The sequence below is a fragment of the Lissotriton vulgaris genome, chromosome 3_1 (assembly GCF_964263255.1).
Source record: "Lissotriton vulgaris chromosome 3_1, aLisVul1.2, whole genome shotgun sequence".
Classification (NCBI taxonomy): Eukaryota; Metazoa; Chordata; class Amphibia; order Caudata; family Salamandridae; genus Lissotriton; species Lissotriton vulgaris.
Window position 1 is genome coordinate 1,513,395,057 of NC_141689.1, and position 8,741 is coordinate 1,513,403,797.

Below are 8,741 nucleotides of genomic sequence, written 5' to 3' on the forward strand. Positions count from 1 at the left end.
CCCCCGATGTCATACACTAGAGGCGAACTTCAGACAAATGTTCTGGGACTGCCCATCCATACAATGCTATTGGGACAAAATACATTGCACACTACAAACAATAGTCAACCTGCCACACATTACCACATGGGAGGCATGCGCCTTAGGAATTTACCTGAAAAAAAAGTCTGATAAGCTGCAGTGGCGATTCGCATCCCTAGCTATCCTCCTAGCAAAAAGAAACATAGCCATGCACTGGAGAGCCCCTACAGAACCCCCAGAAGCAGCTTGGGTGGGAGCGGTGAGCAAATGGGGGGCAGAGGAGGAAGAGACCCTGAGAGAGGAAGAGGTAAAAGGCACACGTAAACACCCAATCTCTATGGAGTGGGCGCAACTATTAATACAATTTAAACAAGAGACAACAGTAGAGGAGGCACCGGAGCCTACACAACCCCCGCCCGCAACGCTTCCCAACACCCCAGGTCACAGGTCTCAATGCCAGCCGAGTGAAGCCCCCGGTGAGAGGATAGAATAGGACAGGCAGTCAATACTACTGAGACTATCGTCTGCCCTCATAACAGATCACTCATTCCCCATCCCGGGTCACATGCGACCCCACCCCCCAGGCCAGTACCTGGCTCACATACCGGCCGCCACGGCCACCTGTCCTCACCCGCCCCTTGCACACCCCCTCTCCTCTCTTTTGTGCGACGTTTCTTCCCACAGTTTCCAGTTAAGTTCCAGGCGGCGATTCGGAAGCCGACCTATTCACAGAGTACTACTGATTGAACATGCAGTAAAGGGTGATCATACACAGGTAGAGGGGAGGAAGTTACACCAGTCCTCATCATTATACAACACAAGGGACCGGACGCAATACTGCACAGCATCATGTAGCGAGACAATTTATTAACAGATACCTGAGAGATGATATGCAACCATATTTGGAGGAATGGAAACCGAATGATAATGATGTGCTATAACTGTAGATGATATGTAATCAATAACTTATGTGATGATTAACCTGTGACCTGTCTGACGTCCCACATGGGAATCTGTAAAGTAAAACCCTAATAAAAAGATTTAAAGAAAAGTTATTCAGGGGTGTCACAATGGAACTATACCGCTTGACAAATCTCCTGTAGTACCCAGTCAGGCCCAAGAAAGCTCTGACCTGAGTCTGGGTAGCAGGAGCAACACATTCAATGATGGTTTGGATTTTGCTCTGCAATGGTTGAACCTGGCCTCCACCTACAAGGTGGCCCAAGTACACAACCTGACTCTACCCTATCTGGCCCTTAGTAGCCTTGATAGTTAGGCCTGCCTTTTGCAGGGCCTCAAAAACATTTCATAGGTGGACCAGGTGATTCTCTCAGGTGGAGCTAAAGACAGCAATATCATCTAGATATCCTGCACTATAGTCTTCCAGGCATGTTAGGACTTTATTCACCAACCTTTGGAAAGTGGCAGGTGCATTCTGCAGACCAAAGGGCATTACCAGAAATTGATAGTGCCCACAGGGAATGAGAATGCTTTCTTTGGCTTCGCATCATCAGCTGATCTGATCTGCCAGTAGCCTGCTGTAAGATCAAATGTGCTCAGAAATTTGGCTGAGGCCAACATATCTATAAACTCATCTGCTTTTGGGATTTGATGGGCATCGGTCCTAGTGACTGCATTGAGACCCCTGTAGTCAACACACAACCTCATCTCTCTCTTACCACCCTGGGTGTGAGGATTAGGTACTAAGTCTACTGACTAGCCCAAGGGCTATCTGTGGGTTCAATAACTCCCAAATCCAACATTTTCTGGACTTCAGTCCTGATACAGTCCCTGACATGATCAGTCTGCCTGTAAATCTTATTTTTAACAGGCAGACTGTCCTCAGTGTCCACTTCATGAGTGCACCAGGTGGTCTGACTTGGAGTCAGAGAAAACATATGTCTGAACTGATTGAGAACTTGTCTGCAATCAGTTTGCTGCTGGTCAGTGAGGCTGCCTGCCAAGGTTACACCATCAACTGACCCATCATCAGGGTTCTGTGAGAACAGGTCTGGGAGAGGGTCACTCTCTTCCTCCTGTCCCTCATCAGTAGCCATGATTCTGACACGTTTGTCTGCTGCCTTTCCCAATTCTTGGGGAGAGGTCAGATCAGAGTTTACCAGGTGCTGATGCAACAGCTGATATTGACAGTTATTAAAGATCTGCTCCCTCATGATCAAGTTATACAATCCTGTATAATCACACACTTTACTGCCCAGTAACCAGTCCTCCAGAGCCTTAGTAGCACAATCAACAAAGTCAACCCAGTCCTGTGTCTGTGTCTTCTGGGTATCTCTGAACTGTATTCTATACTGCTATGTGGTTAAGCCAAACCCGTCTATTAGAGCACTCTTCAGGACTTTGTAATATCAGCATCCTCTTCTCCTACAGCAAGGAGCTTGTCTCTACTTTTGTCTGCAAAGGAGAGCCACAAAATTCCTGTCCACTGCTCCTGGGAGACCTTCTGTACTTTGCAGGCCCTTTCCAGTGCAGGTATCCATTTGTGGATGTCATCCCCACTCTGGTAGGGAGGGAGAATCTCTTTAAGTGTCTATGTTCATAAGACCTTTCCCTACCACTAGGGAAGTTGCTGCCACCATGGGACTCTAGTCCCATCTTTTTTCTAGCTTTTTCAAGCTCTAGTGACTCCCTTTCTAAGGCTACCTTTTGTCCCCCTATTCTCAGATGAGCTTCTTTAAGCCTCAGCTGTCTCTCTCTTCTCCTGGGAGGTGTCCCTCCTATGAGAAGAGACAGAAGTCCCCACAGATGTGTCAGAATGGTAAGATTCCACTGAAAGTGATCTGGGTCTTCTAGGCACACCCTCAGCTCTTCCTGGGGGGACAAAGAGAGGGCCACTTTGGCCTTCCACATCTCCAGTTGGAGCTGGATTGTCCAGGTCAAGGTCATGTTTACCTGCCTGGTCAGCATCAGAGTCTAGGTCCTGTTTGGTTTGTCCCACTGGGCCCTTCTGCCTCTGCTGTCCCTATCCCATTGACTACCCTTTCAGGCTCTGAGGCCTATCTAAAGACATCAAGCAGCAATGCCTCAATGAGGTGTTGGGTGTTGGGTGTTGAGATTTTGTCCTGGCTTCAACTTCCTCATAGCACACAGAGCCCTTAACTCTTGAATAGGGAATGTGTCATGTTTGGATGTCTAGACTTGATTGACATCTGGCAGAAACCCACTAGGTCCTGTACTTGAAGTCATGACTAGTGAGGTGTGGTGTATGCACTACCTACTCTAGTTGTTTACCTACTAAACCTCTCTTGAGTTGTAGAAAGGGAGTACTTAAGCCCTTGACACACAACCCTAAGTTCAGTAGAACTTACTGTATTTAAGTTTGCATTATATGTACCTTTGGTACCTTTAGTGGTTTTCAAATGATTATGATTTTCTGGTATAACAATGGCAAGCTGGAATCCCACACGCTGCACATCAATGTGAGAAGTTGGCCTGGCATATGCCGTCCACTATTCTATTGGGCACCTTGCACTAGTCCAAGCGACCCTTATTGATGGTAGATTTAAAGACAACCTATATAGAAAGCTATCTTAGTGGTAGCTGTGGGGAACAGCCTTCAGGCTAAGTCGTGAAGGAATGTAAAGCAGCTTGTTTTACCAGTCTATAATCTCATGAAGGACAAAATGAAAGGAGAACCACACAAGGCATATGTATATAAAATATATGCATTTATTCTAAACACATCCCTCTAGTCTCCTTGTGAGGCTAGTGGCAAAAGTACACTCTGTAAATTCATTTAGCACAGAGTAAATTAGCACAATATATGATTATCCCTAGGGGGCGTAACAAACCATATACTAAGAAAGTAGTATAAGAACCACGATAGACATAGGGACAAGGCCTCAGGCCTGTATAACCTCTGGGGCAACCAGGAACCACCCAAGGTAGTGACACAGGAGAGAATCACCATTGATTTCTATGGAGAAAGTTGTGATTAGACTTTTAAAGATTAGGGTCACTTAAAAGTGGACTTGGAGCAAACTCCTTCAGAACTAGACAGTTCTAGAGTCAATACCCATGGGAGCACGAGAGTTCTCGAGTTATCTCACCCAGGGAAGCCGGGTGCATAGGTGTCTTTTCATGTCGGGTTTCGCGCCGTTTTCTATGGCGAGCTAATGAAAAGTGCTGCAGGCAACCAAGTAGAGAGTGTCCGAACTGATCCAAGGGTGGATTGGAGATCGGAAGAACCTGAAAGCAGAGGAGACAGAGTCTGGGTCACTAGCCAGTGACCAGAAAGGCGATGAGCAGATGCCCACCGATGTAGGGTGATTTCAGGTACAGAAGGTGAAGCTTGACTCTTTAGCCACAAGGACCAGGAGGTGTCGACAACAATCAGGAGCTGGATCGGAGCTGTCCCACGAAGGATGTCAAGTACTGCACCGTCAGTATTCTGATTGCACCCAACAAGCCTTGGCATCCCACGCAGAAAGCAAAGATTGGCTTCGGTGCAGACCAGCAAGGTCTGAGGGACTCACCCTTTGGAGGGGAGTCAGGGCATGTCTAGAGCAAACAGGGAAGCCCAAGAAACAAAAGAGTTACCTTCGTGGGGACCCACCAGTCGATGGACCAGGGATTGCGTAGGGGCCCGAGCAGAAATGCTAGAAGCGGGCTCACGGAACACTCATGGAGTGTAGGCACACAATCTTTGGTGCAGATGGTGCTTGGGCTTGGACTATAACTAGCCCAATGTTCAACTTTGGGAAAGCTCGAGAAGTCGATGCATTAGCAAGTGTGCATGGTGTCCAGGAGTTCCGGTTCCACGTCACTCGTGAGGGCTGCGGGTCTCAGCTTTGCTGGGATCTCGTGTCGGCTTTGGAGAAGTCTGAACGTCTGTGTATTATGTCACAAATCCATTGGGATCCAGAGGGAGCCTTGGAAATACAGACTGGCAAGATGCTTCTTTGGTGCCTGATTGAACAGGAGAGTCACCCCTTGACCCCAAGAGAGATCCTTCTGTCTTCTAGTCGAAATAGAATGTCAAAGTTCCAGGATATATGTTGCAGAATATCATCCAGATATAATCTAAAGTCTTAAGGATGGTTTCCTAATTCATACTATGTTTAGGGGTTGGACTTACTCTAGGGTCCCACCTATGGGAGGACCCAGGGAGGGGATGGTAACACCTCTTTCCCTTTGTCCAGTTGCGCGCCAGAGCAGGGGCTGAGTGCCCCTATAACCGGTTTGAACCGGGGTATGCACAGGGACACCAAGTGTGCCCCAGCACTGTCTGAAAAGCATTCTATGAAAGCACCCATCCAGACCCAATACACTAAAGCCTGTCTGGAAGGTGGTTACACCTCCCCATGACAGGAAACCTATTGTCCAGGCCTCCCCTGCCGGAGTTTCATCCAGCAGCAGGAGGTCAGACCCGTGTCTGTGGCTGCAGCATCCGTTTTGTGATGCTGGGGCTCTTTTAAACTATTACCGGTTAGATAAGTGTGTACATGTCTTCTCCCTCTAGAAGGGTGGAATTCTACCCCCGCCGCCAGGACCGATGGGGGGGGGGGGGGGGAGGATTCCAAAGTGTTTGACACATGTTTCCATGCAGCCATTCCAAAGTTAGCATTTACCGCAAGGTTATAATGCACTTAAGAGTAAATGGTCATGCTGCATCACAGAACAGCCTCAGAGAATAGTTTCAGAAAGCTGCAGAGTGGCTCTACTCATGATTGGATACCCTTTCACACAAAACCAAGCACTCTGCCTTCAGGAGTGATAAGGCTTGCCGTAGGAGTGACTTATAGGTTTTTATGTGTCAGTGATTGAAGGTAGATATAGGTAACCTATATCCTAGTAAGGGGTGCAAGCACCACCTTACCCAGGGTGCAGTAGCAGACCCGTGGTGCCATTTTGGAAGGCTTCCCAGGGGTGGCATAGTACATGCCTCAGCCCCTGGTAGGCCTCTTGGTACCTAAGTACCACATACTAGGGACTAACAAGAGTAACCAAGTAACCAATCTGGAGTGTACCTTAAGTACATGCAATCAAGTTAGAGAGGAAGCAGCTGGGCTGGGGTCCTGAATAGCAGGGTCCCAGCTAGACTTAAGTTGAAAAACAGTGAAACACCAGCAAAAAGTGCCATAGTAAGCATATCTTACTCTCCTACAGAAACGAGTAAACATAACCTGATTAAGGCAAATACGAAAACTCAACAGGAACTCAAGGAAGGTAACAACCTTAAATAAATATGTGATCTGGCAAGGTCAGGAAGGACCAGGTGACAAACCAGGAGCCCACAAAAAAGGAACTAAAGCACAACAAAACACTAGGGAAGCGTCCAAAACAACCGGCGCTAGTACTACATGAAGGAGTCCATTGATCTCATCAATAGCCACTATGTTTGGAAGATCAAATAAGAGCACTCAGGCAATACGAAACACCTCATATTTCAATTGCTCAAGGACCCGGGTTCAGTAATCTTTGCAGCAACAGGAGATACTCCAGGTTTGGTGACTCCCCTGGCTCGTAAAAAGATCTTACAGCGGATGGTTACCCAAGCAGCCCAGAATCTTTCCAGTACTCCAATAGGATCAACAATGTCACTACAAACTGCAAGCTCAGCTCAGGACTCCTGTGAGATAAGTCTCCAAGCGGACAGTCAGAGCAGGACACTCCCTGATAGCGGTACTGTCTTGCAACATATATCTACAACAACAGCAATTGTACATATAGATTCTACAGAAAAAACAACATGGAGAGCCATTTGCTGCCACTCAGTCCAATTATAACAGGAGATAACATCTCAACAACAACAGCTCTTGTACACACAGACTGCAAAGAAAACAATATAAGGGGAACCCATGTGCAGCCACTTAGGCTAATAAAAACTGAAGGAGACAATATCCCAGTAAGTCTAGTCACTAAATAAGAGAAACAAGACATGCCTCCTGGGGCACTCTCTAGGACTCAAGACCAAGGTCACATATTTATCTCCTAAACGTCTCAATTGAGTAACGAGGACCTAGATCTTTTATGGCTAAACGTACATATCCCAGAAATTGACAAGGTTTACTCGCACACTAATAAGTTCAAACAAAACTCGCAAGATGGTTTTCCTGAGGTGTGGCGAAGAGAGGAAATGGAAGAATTCCTACATAGCAATAACAATCGGCCAGTTCAACAAACAATGTTGCCTCAAAAATGCGCTATTAAGTCTTGCCCACCCCCAGAGCTCACTGTAATTGCCAGCCAGTTTAGGTACACATTTTCCACTCGGACCTAAGGAAAATGCCAGACAAATTCCCCTAACAGACAGCGGGGCAAGGACCACGACACAGATTCCGATAGAACTCATACCCCTGTTGCTGCAAGCATCAACAGAAACTCTGATTATGCAGTCAGACAAGCTTGACATTCAAATAGACCTAATGAACTTTATTGCATCTTACATTGCAGGTATAAAGTCAAAACTGGATAACTTAACTAATCTAATAATGAGAGTACAATCCATTGACTCCACCCAGCCCACTTCATGTGCATGCGGCCCAATACTAGATAAGCTAAGCTTTCTACCAACTTTAATGGAACAGATTCTTTGTCTTAACAAACACATGGTTCACTTTAACCCCCTTCCGGAGAGTATCATTACAGATCATACCAATTCAACTTCAAACAAGCAGCCTCAGTAATTAGTGCCAGTCTCCGCACTTGGCATTAATAGCACAACCCAGTCTTCTACCGCAGAAAAAGGTGAATATGCAAATGATGAGCAATTAACAAAACCATTGCTATATCCAGGTCAACCAAACACCCTGTTGCAATCCAGAAGGCAAGAAAAGACAGTAAGGAAAGCAAGAAATAGAATAAAGGAACATCCTACTGAAATCGGGCCCGATTCACAGAATGAACCGAAATGAGTAAGTTCATTCTGTGAATGCCAAAAGTAGTAAGTTCATTCTGTGAATACCAAAAGTAGTAAGTGCAATCTGTGAATACCAAAACAGTAGTAAGTTTAGGATTGAGTCTTAAGTTCATTCTGTGAATCGGGCCCAGCTTCACCAAACTATACCCGATCTTTACTACATCATGTCAAACTAAAAACTTAGAAGAAAGTCTATCGTCATCAAACTTGCAAATCCCCCGCTAATCCAAACCAACTCTATTAAAGAGACCGCAGGAATGAATACTGAAGGTTGTGGGTCTCTTAAAAACAAAACCACTGATACCACTGTCTCGGTTTATGCTATAACCTCCAGGAGGAAATGGAAATACACAAGTCAGGTGACAGAGTTGGTTTGTGTGCACAAAAACTCAAGAGGTGAACAGACAGAGAAGGATCCAAAAGAACAAGTTACTTACCTTCGGTAACGCTTTTTCTGGTAGATACTATATCTGCCTGTGGATTCCTCACCTTGTGAATATCCCCCTTGCGTCAGCAACGTTCGGAAATTTTCTTCGTAGCACGCCGTCGTGGGCGACGTCACAGGAGCACGGCATCGCGCGCGACTCCGTCTGACGTCACCGACTCCATATTAGGCCCACGCCGGCGTGATGACGTCAGTTCCGCCCTTTTTTCCGTGCCTTCGAGGCACACGGACGGACCAACGATAGCAAATATGCAAATATACAATGTACACAGTACAAATAGAACCAAATCAATACAACAGTATTATAATCATATATACAGAAAGACCAGGTATAGCAGAGTAGACAAACGGGGAGGCGGGTGGGTCAGTGAGGAATCCACAGGCAGATATAGT